The sequence below is a fragment of the Triticum urartu genome, chromosome 2 (genome assembly GCF_003073215.2).
Source record: "Triticum urartu cultivar G1812 chromosome 2, Tu2.1, whole genome shotgun sequence".
NCBI classification, from domain to species: Eukaryota; Viridiplantae; Streptophyta; class Magnoliopsida; order Poales; family Poaceae; genus Triticum; species Triticum urartu.
Window position 1 is genome coordinate 737277367 of NC_053023.1, and position 23069 is coordinate 737300435.

The 23069-nt window shown below is 45.0% G+C and overlaps 1 pseudogene; it reads left to right on the plus strand.

The window, feature by feature from the left end:
- Window positions 1-17176: 17176 nt before the first annotated feature.
- LOC125534531 lies at window positions 17177-20892 on the plus strand (annotated as a pseudogene).
- The last annotated feature ends 2177 nt before the right edge of the window (window positions 20893-23069 follow it).

Genomic DNA, 23069 nt, shown 5'->3' on the forward strand with positions numbered 1-23069 from the left:
AACTCTCATAAAATATGACAAAAGATAGAGTACAAAAACTAGATTCAACTCTCGCAAGAATTATGCCGATGATTGTACGAGGATGTGTGTCCTGAGATGAAGTTGTATATTTGAGTAATTATTTGAGTGCAACTAATGCAGTTGGTAATGACTCATGCATGTGTATGATGTGTGAGAGGACACCGTACGTACCCATTATTTTGCATGGTTATTAATTAATGTTCCTAAAGTGTCTGTCACTTGGGTTGGGTACGTGCCTTGGTCGCAAGGAGCCTCTCTCTAGCTCTCTCTTTAAAAAGCTCTAACTTCCAAGACACCCTTTTTTCAGTGGCGGCGCCAGGAAATGAAGACTGGGTATTCATCCAAATATATTTTTTTGTTCTAAATGTAGTATATGAACCAAACAACACAACACTTTCAACACTAGCAGTAGCTACTGGCAGAATCAATACCGACGGCAATGAGCCAATGACCATATGCCAGTACTGCTGCCATATATGCATAATAGTAACAAAATGGCATTGCGGCAATATCTCTAGCATTTAAGAAAGATTACAAACCAGCAAAGGATTTGATGTAGATCAGTAGATGTGGAACCTGTTTTCTTTGCCTTCGAAGCTCTTTCCCACAATGCAAATATGCTAACACCCTTCTTCATCTATGATACAAGGTCAGAAAAAAAAGATCAGCAATCTACCAAAACTGTTATACCCTCTGAAAATTGATAGATTAAAATATCAAAATTGCAATCCAGTAAACTAGTACTGCTAGCAACCTGGTCGTTCTAGCAAACTAGATGTACTAGCAAGTAGCAACCTGATTGTTCCAGCAAACTACATTAAAATACCAAAATTGTAATCTAGCAAACTAGTGTTTGGATCGTTCTAATCTGTACGCCATAGGAAGTTAGGAACTGACTGGGACCTAGGGCCTTAGGGGAAGAGAATTAGAGAACTAAGAGAAGACATCGACAAGGAGAATGGAACCTGGTCGCCCGTCGCCGGCTCCGTTGGTCCTTGGCCGCTGCTTGCAGTACTGGCCACACCGCCGCCGCCGCCGCTCACGCTAGGTTAGGTTGGGGAATGGATTGGGGTCGAACGAATCAATGTAACGAGGTGGTCGGCTGGGCTGTAGGCCTGTAGGCCTGTAGCCGGCATGCTGTGTGGGCTGTCGGCTTGTGGGCCATTGAATGAAGACATCTACTAATTTGTTTGGGCCAAATCTTGGGTATTCACATGAATACAGGTGAATACCCCTGGCGCCGCCGCTGCCTTTTTTATTTTTACTTCTTCTGCCTATTAGCTTTGTCGTAAGTCAAATTTTACAATGTTTGATCAAGTTTATAGAAAACTAGTCATCAAACCCGTGTGCCTGCACGGACTAGAAAAAATGTGTGTTCAAATTCAGGGCACACATATGATGATATTTTAAACGAGAAAGCTAAGTACCTGCCGACTGGTGGTTAGCGACAGGCACGCATGCTTCCATCATCCTTGGTTGTTGTCTCATTTTTTTCAAAAAAGTAGCAGCAATAGGAATCGAACCCCGCACCTACAAACTCGCTACAGACTTTGACTATACCTGGTGACCATCTCAGCCAGCCGCATGTTTATGTTTGGAGGTGGGCTAATTTTGTAGATACTTGATTACCGTGAGTAGGCCACTGCTATAGTGCAGCCCTCCATCTATAGTGCAAATCTGGCAAACATAATTTATCATTTTTTTCCCTCTCCAGATCCTTTTGTTCGGCAGATCCAATTTTCTTGCTCTCCTCCCGATCCATTTTTTCCCTCTCCAGATCTTTTTTCGTTCGAGATTTTTTCACGCAAAAATTGGTGTGAACAAGAGAGGATTCAATCCTTGCACCACTAGTGAGCCAACTCAACTAGCCACCACCTGACCTACGATCCCTTTCTTGAACAAAAGAAAGTAAATGGGCTATTTAACTCAAAATTCATAGACCTGATAACTTATGTACCCCGGTCCTAAAAACTTTGTCGGCGAGGGTGGGGGTGGTGGAGTTGTTGAAACATACCACGGTAACTTCTGTGCAAATAACATGATAACTCAAACATGGCGGACCTGATAACTTATGTACCCCGGTCTTGAAAACTTGGTCGGCGAGGGTGGGGGTGGGGCAAGTCGCTGAAACATGCCATGGTCACTTCTGTGCAAATCACATGATAACTCAAATATGGCGGACCTGATAACTTATGTACCCCGGTCCTGATTACTTGGTCGGCGAGGATGGGGTGGGGCAAGTCGCTGAAACATGCCACGGTAACTTATGTGCAAATAACATGATAACTCGTACATGGTAGACCTGATAACTTTGTCGGAGGGGTCGGGGTGGGGGTGTCGTTGAAACGTATGACGGTAACTTCTATGCAAATAACATGATAACTCACACATCATAAACATGATAAATTATGTACCAGTCCTGGTAACTTTGTCGGAGGGGTCGGCGTGGGGGAGTCGTTGAAACAAACATACCACGATAATTTCTATGCAAATAATATGATAACTCACACATCATAGACATTAAATTATGTACCCAGTCCTGGTAACTTTGTCGGTGGGGTTGGGGTTGGGGGGGAGTCATTGAAACATACCACGGTAACTTGTATGCAAATAACATGATAAGTCACACATCGTAGAAATGATAAATTATGTACCCAATCCTGATAACTTTATCGGCGGGGGTAGGGTGGGAGGAGTTGTTGAATCATACCACGATAACTCTTATGCAAATAACATGATAGCTCACACATCGCAGACTTGATAATTTATGTACCCGACCCTGGTAAATGTGGCGACTGTGGCGAGGGGGGGGGGGCAACCCTGGTAATTTATGTGTAAATAGCTTGTTAATAGACACATACTAAGCTAATAACTCACATACAAACGTCATTATAATTTTTTGACCTGAATTTTTTTTGTTGAAAAATATACACCCGGTAATTTCTATGTAAAAAGCATGATAATGTATACATCACAGATTTGATAACTAATATCTTACATTTTAAACACCATGGTATCTTTCATCCAAGGGAAAAAAGTTTTTTAAACATTTTCATCAGTAATTTATGTGTTAAATTACCATACTTCCTCATGCCTTAACCTTCTCGTACTGTAGTTATCAGGCTTATCATGGTATACTTATCATGTTGCTCATACCATAGTTATCACGCTGGTCATGCCAAAGTTACCAAGCCAAACTTTTTTTCCTGATATGGCAGAAATAAGAAACGTTCAAATAACATTGTTTATCTACAATAGACAACAACAAAAAGTGCCTTAGTTGGTTATTAGGCTCAATAGGTATTGCATAGACCTAGGTTCGAATCCTCTTTCAAGCACTTTTATTTTATTTTCATATTATGCGGTGAAAAACCAGAAAAAAAACACTAGCGATTTACCATGGTTTTTGAGAGAAAGAAAAAAATCAGTGGAAAACGAGCGTGGAAGATAGCGAGTCGTGCGGATCTGTCGCTAACGACCAGTCGACTGGTCGTTAGCACAGTCCTAGTTTGAATGATTAGTGTTAAACATTGTGGTTAGCTATTAGGAAAAATGATTGACTTTAATAGCTCTGGTTCATTTCTTTGTATTGTTTGCATGCATACACTTTTTGAACAGTCGATTGTGTCACAAATCTGTGATATTCATTTTGTGTCATGCCTGAGAACCGCAAACTTATATAAAATATGTAATATATTAATTTTCAAAAGCTTGTGGATGTATTCGTGGGTTATACTGGCGGAAATTCAAAATTCGGTGAATGTATGTTGTGTCATTCTTTTCACAGAATTAAGATGCTCAGCTTATAGTCACGCTCAACAGATAAGATGCTCGGGTTACAGTCGTGCTCGTCACGTCTTTGCTCACAACAACAACCTGCCACTCGGTTTACATTTGCGCTCGGCGTATGTGTCCGCCGACAACTACAACCGGGCTCGGCTTATAGGGTTGCCACGTGGCACTCTCAGCTCGACCCGTGACCTAGATGTAGGCCGATAGCTCCCCACTCGATTTATGAAGTGTCGTTAACGTGGGCTGGCCGTCAGGTGCCTTATTTTTCTGCGGGCTACTCGTTTTAGGTCGACTTGTAGTGTTGTCGAGTCCTTGAAAAAGTACCCACGGCTTATGTCCATACATCGACTGGGTACATGCTGGCGGCGAGTCACCAAGTGTCACAGTCGACGTTGCCGTTGCCGAGATGAATCTAGACTTCGCCGAGCGGTTTGCACACTCGGCATAAAAGCTTTTCCTGCAACGGGAGTTTCGTACATTTTAAACTATATTTTAGGTGTTACGATTATTTAGAATTGAATAATTCATTACTATTTTTTGTGAGCATTCATTACTATTTACATAAAACATAAATGCATTTTTTGTGTGGAGTAGATACAAATATCCATGTGTTTACTGGTGATAATGAGCAGACCCATGCACCATGTTCTATCAGAAAATATGTGATATTCAAGCCAGATATAATGCATGAACAAATTTGGTTGTACAACTAAAAAATTGATAGTGTTGTATTTTTTTCTTAGATTTTTCTGTTAAACTACATCAGATTGATATCATGAGTTTTTAATAATTATTAATAATCAAATTTCTGTATTTATTTGAGGTAAATTGGGGATCTATTATATTATTAAAACGATAGAAAACGAACAGTTGAGATACTATTATATTATTAAAATGATAAAAAAATAACGGTTGAGATACAACAATAGGAAAAGAACCAAAGCAACGGTTGTGATTTGTAGGAAAAAGGTGCCAACCAAATAAATTCCACAATGTCACCAGGTGCAAGGATACTATTTGCCTCCTCTGATCAGGAAGTTATTAATATTTTGGACGTGGCTAGGGAGCGCCGCTGCGTTCGTTCGTTGTTTAGAGCACACTGCCATATATAGTAAGTATGTGTCCTTGTGTCCAGCTGCTAGACTAGAAAAGGAAATTGCTTAGCCACATCGCGCACATGGATACTGCTAGAATCAGCCTAGATCTTGTCCCCACGTGCATTTATTTGGGGTTTAAAAAGTAGTAAAAGCCATAACTTTTGATTCAAACATCGAAATTCAATTCTGTTTTCACTGTCAGGTTTCTCACAACGATTTCTTCAAAACTAGATCCCATATCAGTAGGTTTCGTCAAACTTTTTTTAGAGCAACTTTGGGTGCAATGTAGGCAACTATAGTTTTATATGAAAGCAACTTGTTCTTTTTGGCCAAGTAGGACTAACTATTAGGTTGGTTTGTGTAAAAACGAGAAAATCATAAAAAAAAACTTAAGGCTTCTTTAGTGCTATTGTTGGGTTTCGTAGTAATTTCAAAAAAATTCCTACGCACACGCAAGATCATGTGATGCATAGCAACGAGAGGGGAGAGTGCTGTCTACGTACCCACGCAGACCGACTGCGAAAGTGTTGACACAACGTAGAGAAAGTAGTCGTACGTCTTCACGATCCAACCGATCAAGCACCGAAACTACGGCACCTCCGAGTTCGAGCACACGTACAGCTCGATGACGATCCCCGGACTCCAATCCAGCAAAGTGTCGGGGAAGAGTTCCGTCAGCACGACGGCGTGGTGACGATCTTGATGCACTACAGCAGCAGGGCTACGTCTAAACTCCGGTACAGTATTATCAAGGACTATGGTGGTTGGGGCACCGCACACGGCTAAGGAATAGATCACGTGGATCAACTTGTGTGTTTCTGGGGTGCCTCTGCCTCAGTATATAAAGGAGCCAAGGGGGAGGGGGCCGCCGGCCAGGAGGTGGGCGCAGGAGGAGTCCTACTCCTCCCGGGAGTAGGACTCCCCCCAATCCTAGTTGGACTAGGATTCCCCGAGGGGGAAAGAGGGAGAGGGGGGCCGGCCACCTCTCCTAGTCCTAATAGGACTAGGGGAGGGGGGAGGCGCGCGGCCACATTGGGCTGCCCCATTCTCCTTTCCACTAAAGCACATTAAGGCCCATATGGCTCCCGGGGGGTTCCGGTAACCTCCCGGTACTCCAGTAAAATCCCGATTTCACCCGGAACACTTCTGATGTCCAAATATAGGCTTCCAATATATCAATCTTTATGTCTCGACCATTTCGAGACTCCTCGTCATGTCCGTGATCACATCCGGGACTCCGAACAACCTTCGGTACATCAAAAATGCATAAACTCATAATATAACTGTCATCGTAACCTTAAGCGTGTGGACCCTACAGGTTCGAGAACAATGTAGACATGACCGAGACACGTCTCCGGTCAATAACCAATAGCGGGACCTGGATGCCCATATTGGCTCCTACATATTCTACGAAGATCTTTATCGGTCAGACCGCATAACAACATACGTTGTTCCCTTTGTCATCGGTATGTTACTTGCCCGAGATTCGATCGTCGGTATTCCAATACCTAGTTCAATCTCGTTACCGGCAAGTCTCTTTACTCGTTCTGTAATACATCATCCCGCAACTAACTCATTTAGTTGCAATGCTTGCAAGGCTTAAGTGATGTGTATTACCGAGAGGGCCCAGAGATACCTCTCCGACAATCGGAGTGACAAAACCTAATCTCGAAATACGCCAACCCAACATGTACCTTTGGAGACACCTGTAGTACTCCTTTATAATCACCCAGTTACGTTGTGACGTTTGGTAGTACCCAAAGTGTTCCTCCGGTAAACGGGAGTTGCATAATCTCATAGTTATAGGAACATGTATAAGTCATGAAGAAAGCAATAGCAACATACTAAACGATCGGGTGCTAAGCTAATGGAATGGGTCATGTCAATCAGATCATTCTCTTAATGATGTGATCCCGTTAATCAAATAACAACTCATTGTTCATGGTTAGGAAACATAACCATCTTTGATTAACGAGCTAGTCAAGTAGAGGCATACTAGTGACACTTTGTTTGTCTATGTATTCACACATGTATTATGTTTCCGGTTAATACAATTCTAGCATGAATAATAAACCTCTATCATGATTATAAGGAAATAAATAATAACTTTATTATTGCCTCTAGGGCATATTTCCTTCAGTCTCCCACTTGCACTAGAGTCAATAATCTAGATTACACCGTAATGATTCTAACACCCATGGAGCCTTGGTGCTGATCATGTTTTGCTCGTGGAAGAGGCTTAGTCAACGGGTCTGCAACATTCAGATCCGTATGTATCTTGCAAATCTCTATGTCTCCCACCTGGACTAGATCCCGGATGGAATTGAAGCGTCTCTTGATGTGCTTGGTTCTCTTGTGAAATCTGGATTCCTTTGCCAAGGCAATTGCATCAGTATTGTCACAAAAGATTTTCATTGGACCCGATGCACTAGGTATGACACCTAGATCGGATATGAACTCCTTCATCTAGACTCCTTCATTTGCTGCTTCCGAAGCAGCTATGTACTCCGCTTCACATGTAGATCCCGCTACGACGCTTTGTTTAGAACTGCACCAACTGACAGCTCCACCGTTTAATGTAAACACGTATCCGGTTTGCGATTTAGAATCGTCCGGATCAGTGTCAAAGCTTGCATCAACGTAACCTTTTACGGTGAGCTCTTTGTCACCTCCCTATACGAGAAACATATCCTTAGTCCTTTTCAGGTATTTCAGGATGTTCTTGACCGCTGTCCAGTGATCCACTCCTGGATTACTTTGGTACCTCCCTGCTAGACTTATATCAAGGCATACATCAGGTCTGGTACACAGCATTGCATACATGATAGATCCTATCGCTGATGCATAGGGAACATCTTTCATATTCTCTCTATCTTCTGCAGTGGTCGGGCATTGAGTCTTACTCAACTTCACACCTTGTAACACAGGCAAGAATCCTTTCTTTGCTTGATCCATTTTGAACTTCTTCAAAATCTTGTCAAGGTATGTGCTTTGTGAAAGTCCAATTAAGCGTCTTGATCTATCTCTATAGATCTTTATGCCTAATATGTAAGCAGCTTCACCGAGGTCTTTCATTGAAAAACTCTTATTCAAGTATCCCTTTATGCTATCCAGAAATTCTATATCATTTCCAATTAGTAATATGTCATCCACATATAATATCAGAAATGCTACAGAGCTCCCACTCACTTTCTTGTAAATACAGGCTTCTCCCGAAAGTCTGTATAAAACCAAATGCTTTGATCACACTATCAAAGCATTTATTCCAACTCCGAGAGGCTTGCACCAGTCCATAAATGGATCACTGGAGTTTGCACACTTTGTTAGCTCCCTTTGGATCGACAAAACCTTCCGGTTGCATCATATACAACTCTTCTTCCAGAAATCCATTCAGGAATGCAGTTTTGACATCCATCTGCCAAATTTCATAATCATAAAATGCGGCAATTCTAACATGATTCGGACAGACTTAAGCATCGCTACGGGTGAGAAGGTCTCATCGTAGTCAATCCCTTGAACTTGCCGAAAACCTTTTGCGACAAGTCGAGCTTTGTAGACAGTAATATTACCGTCAGCGTCAGTCTTCTTCTTGAAGATCCATTTATTCTCAATTGCTTGCCGATCATCGGGCAAGTCAACCAAAGTCCATACTTTGTTCTCATACATGGATCCCATCTCAGATTTCATGGCTTCAAGCCACTTTGCGGAATCTGGGCTCACCATCGCTTCTTCATAGTTCGTAGGTTCATCATGATCTAGTAGCATGACTTCCAGAACAGGATTACCGTACCACTCTGGTGCGGATCTTACTCTGGTTGATCTACGAGGTTCAGTAGTATCTTGTTCTGAAGTTTCATGATCATTATCATTAGCTTCCTCACTAACTGGTGTAGGTGTCATGAAACAGTTTTCTGTGATGTACTACTTTCCAATAAGGGAGCAGGTACAGTTACCTCGTCAAGTTCTACTTTCCTCCCACTCACTTCTTTCGAGAGAAACTCCTTCTCTAGAAAGTTTCCGAATTTAGCAACAAAAGTCTTGCCTTCGGATCTGTGATAGAAGGTGTATCCAATAGTTTCCTTTGGATATCCTATGAAGACACATTTCTCCGATTTGGGTTCGAGCTTATCAGGTTGAAGCTTTTTCACATAAGCATCGCAGCCCCAAACTTTCAGAAACGACAACTTTGGTTTCTTGCCAAACCACAGTTCATAAGGCGTCGTCTCAACGGATTTTGATGGTGCCCTATTTAACGTGAATGCGGCCGTCTCTAGAGCGTATCCCCAAAACGATAGCGGTAAATCAGTAAGAGACATCATAGATCGCACCATATCTAGTAAAGTACGATTACGACGTTCGGACACACCATTATGCTGTGGTGTTCCGGGTGGCGTGAGTTGCGAAACTATTCCACATTTTCAAATGTACACCAAACTCGTAACTCAAATATTCTCCTCCACGATCAGATCGTAGAAACTTTATTTTCTTGTTACGATGATTTTCAACTTCACTCTGAAATTCTTTGAACTTTTCAAATGTTTCAGACTTATGTTTCATTAAGTAGATATACCCATATCTGCTTAAACATCTGTGAAGGTGAGAAAATAACGATATCCGCCACGAGCCTCAATATTCATCGGACCACATACATCTGTATGTATGATTTCCAACAAATCTGTTGCTCTCTCCATAGTACCGGAGAACGGTGTTTTAGTCATCTTGCCCATGAGGCACGGTTCGCAAGTACCAAGTGATTCATAATCAAGTGGTTCCAAAAGTCCATCAGTATGGAGTTTCTTCATGCGCTTTACACCGATATGACCTAAACGGCAGTGCCACAAATAAGTTGCACTATCATTATCAACTCTGCATCTTTTGGCTTCAACATTATGAATATGTGTGTTACTACTATCGAGATTCAACAAGAATAGACCACTCTTCAAGGGTGCATGACCATAAAAGATATTACTCATATAAATAGAACAACCATTATTCTCTGATTTAAATGAATAACCGTCTCGCATCAAACAAGATCCAGATATAATGTTCATGCTTAACGCTGGCACCAAATAACAATTATTTAGGTCTAATACTAATCCCGAAGGTAGATGTAGAGGTAGCGTGCCGACTGCGATCACATCGACTTTGGAACCGTTTCCCACGCGCATCGTCACCTCGTCCTTAACCAATCTTCGCTTGATCCGTAGTCCCTGTTTCGAGTTGCAAATATTAGCAACAGAACCAGTATCAAATACCCAGGTGCTACTGCGAGCATTAGTAAGGTACACATCAATAACATGTATATCACATATACCTTTGTTCACCTTGCCATCCTTCTTATCCGCCAAATACTTGGGGCAGTTCCGCTTCCAGTGACCAGTCTGCTTGCAATAGAAGCACTCAGTTTCAGGCTTAGGTCCAGGTTTGGGTTTCTTCTCTTGAGTAGCAACTTGCTTGCCGTTCTTTTTGAAGTTCCCCTTCTTCTTCTTCCCTTTGCCCTTTTTCTTGAAACTAGTGGTCTTGTTGACCATCAACACTTGATGCTCCTTCTTGATTTCTACCTCCGCAGCTTTCAGCATCGCGAAGAGCTCGGGAATAGTCTTGTTCATCCCTTGCATATTATAGTTCATCACGAAGCTCTTGTAGCTTGGTGGCAGTGATTGGAGAATTCTGTCAATGACGCAATCATCTGGAAGATTAACTCCCAATTGAATCAAGTGATTATTATACCCAGACATTTTGAGTATATGCTCACTGACAGAACTGTTCTCCTCCATCTTGCAGCTATAGAACTTATTGGAGACTTCATATCTCTCAATCCGGGCATTTGCTTGAAATATTAACTTCAACTCCTGGAACATCTCATATGCTCCATGACGTTCAAAACGTCGTTGAAGTCCCGATTCTAAGCCGTAAAGCATGGCACATTGAACTATCGAGTAGTCATCAGCTTTGCTCTGCCAGACGTTCATAACATCGGTGTTGCTCAGCAGCAGGCCTGGCACCCAGCGGTGCTTCCAGGACGTAATTCTTCTGTGCAGCAATGAGGATAATCCTCAAGTTACGGACCCAGTCCGTGTAATTGCTACCATCATCTTTCAACTTTGCTTTCTCAAGGAACGCATTAAAATTCAACGGAACAACAGCACGAGCCATCTATCTACAATCAAACATAAACAAGCAAGATACTAATCAGGTACTAAGTTTCATGATAAATTTAAGTTCAGTTAATCAAATTAATTAAAGAACTCCCACTTAGATAGACATCCCTCTAATCCTCTAAGTGATTACGTGATCCAAATCAACTAAACCATAACCGATCATCACGTGAGATGGAGTAGTTTTCAATGGTGAACATCGTTATGTTGATCATATCTACTATATGATTCACGCTCGACCTTTCGGTCTCCGTGTTCCGAGGCCATATCTGTATATGCTTGGCTCGTCAAGTATAACCTGAGTATTCCGCGTGTGCAACTGTTTTGCACCCGTTGTATTTGAACGTAGAGCCTATCACACCCGATCATCACGTGGTGTCTCAGCACGAAGAACTTTCGCAACGGTGCATACTCAGGGAGAACACTTCTTGATAATTTAGTGAGAGATCATCTTATAATGCTACCGTCAATCAAAGCAAGATAAGATGCATAAAAGGATAAACATCACATGCAATCAATATAAGTGATATGATATGGCCATCATCATCTTGTGCTTGTGATCTCCATCTCCGAAGCACCGTCGTGATCACCATCGTCACCGGCGTGACACCTTGATCTCCATCGTAGCATCGTTGTCGTCTCGCCAAGCTTATGCTTCCACTATACTACGTAATAAAGTAAAGCATTAAGCGCGATTGCATTGCATACAATAAAGCGACAACCATATGGCTCCTGTAGTTGCCGATAACTCGGTTACAAAACATGATCATCTCATACAATAAAATTTAGCATCATGTCTTGACCATATCACATCACAACATGCCCTGCAAAAACAAGTTAGACGTCCTCTACTTTGTTGTTGCAAGTTTTACGTGGCTGCTACGGGCTTAAGCAAGAACCAATCTTACCTACGCATCAAAACCACAACGATAGTTTGTAAAGTTGGTGCTGTTTTAACCTTCGCAAGGACCGGGCGTAGCCACACTTGGTTCAACTAAAGTTGGAGAAACTGTCACCCGCAAGCCACCTCTGTGCAGAGCACGCCGGGAGAACCGGTCTCGCGTAAGCGTACGCGTAATGTCCGTCTGGGCCGCTTCGTCCAACAATACCGCCGAACCAAAGTATGACATGCTGGTAAGTAGTATGACTTATATCGCCCACAACTCACTTGTGTTCTACTCGTGCATATAACATCAACATTTAAAACCTAGGCTCGGATGCCACTGATGGGGAACGTAGTAATTTCAAAAAATTTCCTACGCACACGCAAGATCATGTGATGCATAGCAACGCGAGGGGTGAGTATGATCTACGTACCCTAGTAGATCAACAACGGAAGTGTTTGGTTGATGTAGTCATACGTCTCCACGGCCCGACCAATCAAGCACCGAAACTACGGCACCTCCGAGTTCGAGCACACGTTCAGCTCGATGACGATCCCCGGACTCCGATCCAGCAAAGTGTCGGGGAAGAGTTCCGTCAGCACGACGGCGTGGTGACGATCTTGATGCACTACAGCAGCAGGGCTTCGCCTAAACTCCGCTACAGTATTATCGAGGACTATGGTGGCTGGGGCACCGCACACGGCTAAGGAATAGATCACGTGGATCAACTTGTGTGTTTCTGGGTGCCTCCCAGTATATAAAGGAGCCAAGGGGGAGGGGGCCGCCGGCCAGGAGGAGGGCGCAGGAGGAGTCCTACTCCTCCCGGGAGTAGGACTCCCCCCCCAATCCTAGTTGGACTAGGATTCCCCGAGGGGGAAAGAGAGAGAGGGGGCCGGCCACCTCTCCTAGTCCTAATAGGACTAGGGGAGGGGGGAGGCGCGCGGCCACCTTGGGCTGCCCCTTTCTCCTTTCCACTAAAGCCCATTAAGGCCCATATGGCTCCCGGGGGGTTCCGGTAACCTCCCGGTACTCCGGTAAAATCCCGATTTCACCCGGAACACTTCCGATGTCCAAATATAGGCTTCCAATATATCAATCTTTATGTCTCGACCATTTCGAGACTCCTCGTCATGTCCGTGATCACATCCGGGACTCCGAACAACCTTCGGTACATCAAAATGCATAAACTCATAATATAATTGTCATCGTAACCTTAAGCGTGCGGACCCTACGGGTTCGAGAACAATGTAGACATGACCGAGACACGTCTCCGGTCAATAACCAATAGCGGGACCTGGATGCCCATATTGGCTCCTACATATTCTACGAAGATCTTTATCGGTCAGACCGCATAACAACATACGTTGTTCCCTTTGTCATCGGTATGTTACTTGCCCGAGATTCGATCGTCGGTATCCAATACCTAGTTCAATCTCGTTACCGGCAAGTCTCTTTACTCGTTTCTGTAATACATCATCCCGCAACTAACTCATTAGTTGCAATGCTTGCAAGGCTTAAGTGATGTGCATTACCGAGAGGGCCCAGAGATACCTCTCCGACAATCGGAGTGACAAAACCTAATCTCGAAATACGCCAACCCAACATGTACCTTTGGAGACACCTGTAGTACTCCTTTATAATCACCCAGTTACGTTGTGACGTTTGGTAGTACCCAAAGTGTTCCTCCGGTAAACGGGAGTTGCATAATCTCATAGTTATAGGAACATGTATAAGTCATGAAGAAAGCAATAGCAACATACTAAACGATCGGGTGCTAAGCTAATGGAATGGGTCATGTCAATCAGATCATTCTCTTAATGATGTGATCCCGTTAATCAAATAACAACTCATTGTTCATGGTTAGGAAACATAACCATCTTTGATTAACGAGCTAGTCAAGTAGAGGCATACTAGTGACACTTTGTTTGTCTATGTATTCACACATGTATTATGTTTCCGGTTAATACAATTCTAGCATGAATAATAAACCTCTATCATGATTATAAGGAAATAAATAATAACTTTATTATTGCCTCTAGGGCATATTTCCTTCAGCTATATATAAAGCAACATCGCTACACTATGTGTATCTATGAATTTTGCTATGATTGTCCCAATTTGCGTGTCATGGCTGCTCAATTGCCTATTGTTGATGGTCAGTTGCCTAAAGTTGATATTCAATTGCCTATAAATGTTATAAATTGCCTACTATTGATGCCTAGTTACTGCTATTGGTAATTAGTTGCCTACAATTGCTGCTCTGTTGCCTAACTTTACAAAATTAGTTGCTTACAATATTATGAAGTTATTTATCATTGTTTTTATAAGTTGCCTACAAACACTCTGAAGTGGTTTAGATTCACCATCATGTTGGTCTACCATAACTAGCAATAGCAGACACAGGAGCATCACTAGTAGATGACTTCATAGTATAATAGCAATTTAGAAACAACACAAAATTAGTTGCTTACAATATTATGAAGTTATTTATCATTGTTTTTATAAGTTGCCTAAAACACTCTGAAGTGGTTTACATTCACCATCATGTTGGTCTACCATAACTAGCAATAGCAGACACGGGAGCATCACTGGTAGATGACTTCATAGTATAATAGCAATTTAGAAACAACGGCATACGAGCATGATCAATAGGCAAGTTAGAAGTACCAGTGAGGAAGTTAGGATTGACTTTTTTGAAAAGGAGGAATACACCCGACCTCTGCATCTTGATGCACACAGCCAAATTATGGACAAAATTAACTAGGACACAAAATGTAGTGAAGTTGCCTGCTTTTAGCTCTAAAGTTGCCTCTTGTAGAAGGAAAGTTGATATGACGGTGATGTGATATTATCTACCTCTATTTCAAAGTTTCTATGCATTATTAGTTAGTTGCTTATTCTTGGTAATTAGTTATTTTTAATGGAGTGAAGTTGCTTCTATTTGGCATTAAAGTTGCATCATCTAGCATAAAAGTTGCTTTGAATTTTTTTAAAGAAACGTTCGCGACCTGACAAGCCAACTCATGTGTGTTTTCATCATTATATCTGAAGATTTCAATGATTTTTACAGGCAACTCAACTAAAAATTAAGAATTTACATAGGTTTGTGGGCAATTGTCTGATCTGCCAACTTCTGGTTACCCCCTATGCAACTTCTTATCTAACACCCGTGACCTGGCTAGCCAACAACCGCGCACTCAGTAGTGTTGGCGTCTTAGGTCCTCTGATGGAAAACTTTCATAGTATATTAGGCAATTAGGGATCACCCGTAGACAACTTCGTAGCGACGTAGGCAACTTGGTTTCTGAGGTAGACAATTTGGAAACCATGTTAGAAAACTTCCCACTTTACAGTGAGCAACTTTCACATTATGGTAGGCGACTGAACTATGTACAACTTAGTTTTTGATGTATGCAACTTAGCAACCATGGTAACCACCTATTACACTATTGCACACAACTAAGTAGGAGGCTACTCGGCGAAATTCACTTATACATTGGTGCAATTCTTCTAGCATCAAAATTGCTCATGCTTAGAACTAAACTTGCCTCGTCTAACATCAAAGTTGCTTTTGGAAAAACATCAAAACATGTTCATATGGATCTAGTTTTGAAGAGCTTGTCACGAGGAACCCAACTGTGAAAACGGATCATAATTCCGGCACGCGGTTTGAAAGTTATAGCTTTTTGAATTTTTTGTAGCAGAATTAATGCACGTTATGTCATCGCTGGGTTCACACGAAGGGTCGGACAAGGTGGAGAAAATCAACGTACTACAGTGAAAGAATCTTTTCATATATAGAATGGGTGGATGGGCAATTTTTCAAATCAGGGATCAGTTTGTCGCGTCGTTTGATCTTTGAACGTGCGCTCGGATCAACCGAAAAGTGCAGCTGCACTTTCTAGCATTTAGGTAATATTTTATTCTCGCGAGATTTGTCATAATATGAGCCAGACAACACAATTGTAGGGGAGTGTCTAAACCCCAAGAATCTTGCTATAGGTACGACAAATTTTGGAAGATTCTAGGACGACGGTTAAAAACAGCCACACCACACATGCGTAGGATTAACTTTGCGAGGGGTCAGACGAAAATCGGACAGTACATGTCGTCCGTGGAGCAGTTTCGAAACCACAAAGAAACAATGAGGATTACAGAATTATTTGTTTCTCCTCTTGTGTTCAGAACTTCAGATACGGACAATGATACAACCTAGAACCAAGGACGACAGCGTCGTCCACAACATGAATCTAGCAGCGGGCGAGAGCCATCCAGCAGTGCCGGCATCGGATACCTGAGCCTGACCCTCAGAAGAAGAAGCGGCCTTGCTCTTCTCTTCAAGAACGTCTCTTCTCTTTTGGAGCTGCAGCCGGCACCTCCGCACCGCTTCCCGGAGCGGCATGTGGTACAAGTGGCTGCGGACCTCGACGGTGAGGTCCGCCTCTCTCGGCACCAGGTAGAAGAAGCCGGCGTCCAGGCGGCGGTCCTTGTACCGCGTGGCTGCCTGGTGGATGGTCCTGATGAGGCCCCGGATGGTTTGCCGCTGCTTTTTGTAGGCCTTCCACTTGAACATGCCCATACTCTTGAGATGGTTGTAGACGACCGTCGCCGCCCGCAGGTCCTCCCTGAGCGCTACCTCGCGCCCTAGCGGCGTGGTCCGCAGCATGGCGGCGCCCTCGTCGTCGCATATCCTGTGCCGATCAAGACGGGGACAAGGAATCAGGATATCCTGATGCCGCGCTCGTCGTCGCATATTCATGGCGGCGCCCTCGTCGTCGCATATCCTCCTTCTCTACAATTTGAATAAGTTTTTTAACACATGGAGATGGCGAGTAGAAGCCGAGAGATGGAGAGAGAGAGCGCCATCGATCGACATGTGAACGTACCTACGGCCACCGCTGACGGTGGGGATCTCTTCCATCTCGATCGATCGCCGGCGACAAAACAAACGCGCGATGCCGGCGATGCTACCATATCATCATCAATCGAGGAAAATTATATATACGTGCACGGTGCTGATCGTATCCGAGAAGGAGCTGGACTCGTATCGGTTAATGACTCCCCAAACTCTGTTTGTCTAATGGTTTATATCCCATATTCCTATCTGAACTCGAACACCCCACCCATCCTGGCCAATAAATTTAATCGATCGGCCACCTAGCGACGGCGCCTAGTATATATATCTACTCGCGCGTATACTCCGGCGACCGATCGAGAAGAAAAGATGGACGTTGCCGTCGCCGCACCTACAACTAATTTTTACGGGCAGGACCTCGTGAGTTTTCAGTCGAAGCTTGGCATTCTCGCTCCGGCCACCTGGCTGTCTCACCCCGCCGACGAGCTTTTAATGCTCGGCATCGACGGCTTGCCTTTCAGCAAGGAGGCTGGCGACACCGACATCGCCCTCGTCGATCGGAGCTTTCTCCATGTCGGACAGGCCGTAGTATCGGCGTCGGACGTCGGCGGCCAAATCGGCGTCGTCACCGGCGTCACCACAACGCTCGACCTCGTGGACCGTGGCGGCGACGCGACAGGGGAAGTCATCGGGGGCCTGCCGCCCTCAGCTGTGCGGCGTGTCAGGGCGCTCAGCCTCGGGGATTACGTCGTGTCTGGGCAAGGGCAGTGGCTGGGCCGCGTGGTTGAGGTGTCCCTGGACGTGGACGTCGTGTTCGACGACGGCGCTATCTGCAGGGTCACGGACGCCGAGTCACCAACCATGCAGTTATGGCCGGCAGAAAGCACACCGGGTCTTCACCGTCAACAGACGAACGTCACCTTCTACCCTGGGCTGAGCGTCGCCTCCGGCGACCCCTCGGTCGTCTTCGGAGGGGCGCGGTGGCTAAGTGGCCACTGGAAGAAAAGGCATGAAGTGGGGATGGTGACCAAGGTGGAGATGGCCGGCGTCCTTGTCCACTGGATCGTGTCCGCCTACGGCGACACGGACGAGCAGTTCCTCCACGGGTCCGCTCCTCCGGCTTACCAAAAACCTGAGAACCTAATGTATTTCTGCTCCGCGTACGAGTGCAGCTGGGGAGTAGGCGACCGTTGCTTCCTCCGAGAAAGCACTGCTGCTTCCCCTAGTTCAGAAATCGATTCTCTTCATGATCCACAACACCAGATTTCACTGCAATCTGAAGAAGAAGAGGTTGAGCCGTCGCCGCCATCGTTAACTGCCGGCCTAGCAACCGCTCCAGTGGACAAGGAGGAGAGATCGTACCGCAAGCAGCTGAGGAAGCCCATGTTCATACGGTATAGGGGGCGGGCACGACGAGGCTACCAGTGGTCGGCACCGCTGCGCACCATGACCGTCTTCCGCACTGGCACCACCGTTAACGTGTTGTGGCAGGACGGCACGCGACAACACGGGGTGCCGTCGATGTCCCTCAACCCCTTCGACATGATGAACGAGCACGAGGTCTTCCCCGGGCAGTATGTCATCGACGCTCGAGATGACGACTTCACCGGGGGATCAACCGTGCGGCGTGTCGGTGTCGTCAGGAACCTAAATTCCAAGGACCACACGGCGCATGTGTCGTGGTTCAAGGCGGCGTCTAGAGGGCGGGAGGTGGAACGCGACGACGAGGCCGTTAGTGTGTATGATCTAGGCAGAGACCCTGACCACTCCGTTTTCTATGGGGACGTCGTGGTTCGTACACTATCATCAAACGTGAGTGAAAATAATGCACGGCAACCACAGGTCCTCGATCTTTCATGGGTTGGTCGTGTTGTTGACTTGAGTGACGGCCACATCCATGTCAAATGGGGCGACGACACCACGTCAATGGTAAGCCATCTATTTTTCCTGATATAATTTATCATATAAGCAATGTACCAATGTTTTTTTTCAAGTATAAATTAATTTGTATAATTTTCTATGTTGCATAATCTGTATTTTATTGGTCAAATTCACACATTGATACTCATATATTTTGCATACAGGGTCACTTCATTTTATATGTCAAACTTTGACTTATAATTTTGATCAATAACATATGAGTTATATGTCATAAAAATATACGATTGGAAAGTTCTTTGAAATGTGTTTCAAATGACACATTTTTTGTGGCATATAATTTACTTTTTGTTGGTAAACTTAATGATCAAAGTTAGACATAAAAATATGATGCGGCCTTGTATATATATAGAAAACTAGATGGAGTACGGATGTTTTAGATACGATCTAATAACTGTTTTAATTCTATATATGATTTTTCAGGTATTACCCCATGAGATCACTGTTGCCAGCAAGGAACACTACAGCGAACTGCAGGCTGAAATGGGCGACTGGCTGGAGGAGGACAGCGTTGATAATCATCAAGAATCTGGTGCTGCTGATGTGGTATCTATCTAGAAACATTATGTACATAGCTATCAACTTAACTATGCATCACAAAACCGTATCTTACTAATAATGTGGCAAATAATACATCCTATATATCCAATCACAGGACAATGTTCCAACAGATACTAGGAATATCCAAGGTGCCAGGGTTGAAGACGGTGGCAGTTCTGCTAATGAATCAGATGGCCATGCCGCTACAAGAACAAACCGGTTGGGTGGTGTCATCCAGTCCATGATCCGATCGGTGGTTCAAGTGTTGGCTCGAGCCAAGTTGTTGTATCTTGTCAACCGCACATCGTCGTCAACCTCGGATTTGCCAGCTGCGGGCATGCACAATGTTGTTGAAGTGCCTACGCATGTATCCTTGGGTGGTAGTCACGTACATACTAGCATCGAGGGCGTTGTCACGGAGGTCGTCTTTCCTCCAGTGATAAGAAGCGATGAGACTGGCGACGGTGATGTCAAGTATGCGGTGAGGTCGGGAGAAGCCGCCACTGGTGATGATGACACGTTAAAATTCCCAAACTTTGACGTAGTGCAGAGTCCGCCGGACCACCATTACCTTGACACCATGGAGCAGGTACGTGCGCCAAGACAAGCTGCCCCCCCCCCCCCCCCCCCCCCCCCCTACTTTCACAGGTGTTTATCATTTTCCAATAGTAGTTTTCTTCATATAATTCATATATAGGATCGGATAAGAGACAAACGTTAACCAGTGCCAGCTCTTTGTTGTTTGCAAATAAATTGCAGGGCAGCAGTAACGGAGGAAAAAGCTTAGGTTAAGACGGTTCAGAAGGAGTGGAAAATACTCGAGGATAGCTTACCAGGTTGGCCTCTCTCTTGTAACCTATTGTTCCATGTAATTAACGTCCATGCATATAAATGCCCCAAGTAATAATGAACTGGCCTTGGCATCGACGATCTACATATTATGCATGCTTGCAGATACCATCTACGTGCGGGCATACGAGGACCGGATGGACCTGCTCCGGGCGGCCATGGTGGGCGCCAGCGGGACGCCGTACCAGCATGGGCTCTTCTTCTTCGACCTGCAGCTGCCGCCCTCCTACCCCGCCGTGCCACCCCAGGTGTATTATCGCTCCTTCGGCCTCCGCCTGAACCCAAACCTATACCCCTCCGGCACAGTGTGCCTCAGTCTGCTAAACACCTTCGGCGGCGAGGGCACCGAGGTCTGGTCGCCGGGGACGTCAAGCATCCTCCAGGTTGTCGTCTCCCTCCAGGCGCTCGTCCTCAACGGCCAGCCTTACTACAACGAGGCCGGCCACGAGACACTGGTCGACACGCCGGAGGGCCGCCGCAATGCACTGCCCTACAGCGAGAATGCCTTTCTGCTTACTCTCCGAACCGCGCTGCACCTGCTTCGTCAGCCGCCGCGAGGCTTCGAAGGGTTCGTCGCGGACCACTTCCGCCAGCGGGGGAGGCACGTGCTCATGGCGTGCGACGCGTACCTGCGGGGATGCATTCATGCCGATGAAGGGGCCATGGAGCTGCCTTGCTCCACTGGCTTCAGGATCGCGCTTGCCAACTTGGTGCCGAGACTCGTGGCCGCCTTCACAAACATGGGCACTCAAGGGTAGCATTTACAAACTACGTATATGTATCATTGTTTTATTATTGATTTATCTCTAGAAGGTGCGGTCTCTGACGAGGAAGACTAGAACATGGAAGACGGACTGGCCCACTTGGGACACAATGCCCTACCGCCTCCCATGACCTACACATCTTCGGAGGAGTCCGTGGCCTGTGTGTAGCCGGCGCCGGTGGACGTGAGGTTGATGATGGACGTGGACGATCCGTCACAGTCCACCTACCACCTCCAGTCCTCCACCCTCGAAAGTTGGACGGGGACGCATAGGACGCACAGCTGACGCTCTGCGTTGTGAGCGGCGCGTTGAGCGTGTGCTCCCTCATAGAGCGTCGGCTGCTCTGCAATGAAGTTTGGGTTCGTGGCGGCCATGGCGGCCCCGACCGCCTTGATTACGAGCTCGTGGTAGACTCGGCCTTTCGTCAGCCGGTGCTACTCGAGGAGGAACATGTTTTACCTCTGCTTCTCTTGCACCTGCCGGAACGCCAACATATATAGGAGTCGGAGCAGGCTGCTCCTCCTCCGCCACAACGGCGTCGTTGTGCGCCTGCGCTTACTCCATGGGCGTAAATATCTAGTGCTAGGGGAGCACCTCACATAAGGTGCTCCCAAAATTCAAAATGCACATTTAAATATTTCAAAAAAATCCAAAAACAATTGTGGATGTTAGCATCACATAAATGTACATTCCCTAAAAATTTCAAATCATAATTCAAAATACACATGGAGAAGCAAAAAAGACAAATCCAGCATGAATGTTTTGTAGAAAATTCCCCGACATTCCCGAAATGACACTTTGGTCCACATCCCATGATTTTTCCTATTCAATCTCAGATCGACGGCCGAGGTCACGTAGGAGCACCTAATGTGAGGTGCTCCAGTGACACAAGATATTCTCCCTAGTCCATGGTTAGCTCGACATACACCAGCGCGGGGTTTGGTGCTGTGTCGTCATCGGAGCCCGTACACTACTGGAAAAGGGCTTATAGGTGAACCAAAATGAGTGTGGGCGAGGCGAGGAACCCGCCACAGCAAAAACTGCCCACCAATACTAATAGTGTAGCTGTGGCAGGCAGAACTCATGAGCAGCCATAGGTATAATCTCCCGGACGGGACTTGTTTGCATAACTCAGCAGTGACGGGCTCTACCTAGCACCTGCCACAGGTAGATGACCAAGCAATGGCGAACGGTGACTAGCATCCGCCACTAGCTATCTTTGCCGGATGTCCAGTTTTGGTAGAACATAGCTGTGGCGGGTCCTATTCACCGCTCGCGAAGGGTAGGTTAAACAACAGTGGCGGGCAGTATTTTATGCTCGCCACAAAATATTTTCCCACGCGGGGATGTTGTCCACGTCACTTAGCAGTGGCGGGCCCTTACTAGCGCCCGCCAGTGATAAGATCGTGTGTAATGCTTGCTCCTGGTTGAGTATAGCTTCCCCTCCCCAATTTCTTCTTCCTCTCCCACAATGCCCTCTTCTTCTTTCTCTTACTCCTCTCATCATTGGTCATTCACCACATCTCTCTCTTCTTAATTTCATCTGATCGATCAGACACGACACCGGAGAGAGACAAGTAGACACGTTTTAGGTGATAATTCTTTTCTAAATTGTACCTCTCCATATATATGCTTAAATATGAGTAGTATGTACCATTGTATGAGCATGCATGCGTAGTTGATTGTTGGTGTGGCGCGGTGGACGTGTTGGATGATTCAACATTCGGTTGATCGCATGCTTTTGTTGAAATTTTTCAGGGAATACAAAGTGCCTAATCTCGTCGAAATGTTGATTAATTTTTGTTTCGTCTAGTTGGTGTAACTTAATATGTCCTTTTTTAGCAAAGGTCATGCCGAATTTTTATATTTTCCATATTCTTAGATCGAATAGTAATCTATTACGTTATGTATGTATGTTGCTGGTTTTGGCATCGAATGATGGATCGTAGTTGGATGTACTCCATACCACGGGCGTCCAATGATTTTGTTAATGGTTTGATGGAGTTCTTATAGTTTGCAGACGAATATGTTAGGATAAGGGATTCGGAGAAAAATATGGTGTACATGTGTTGTTTGCTAGAATGATGTTATGTACACAATTGAATCAAGAGAGTTGCATAAGCACTTGTTGGCTAGTGGTTTCATGCCCAGTTATACGACATGGAAAAGTC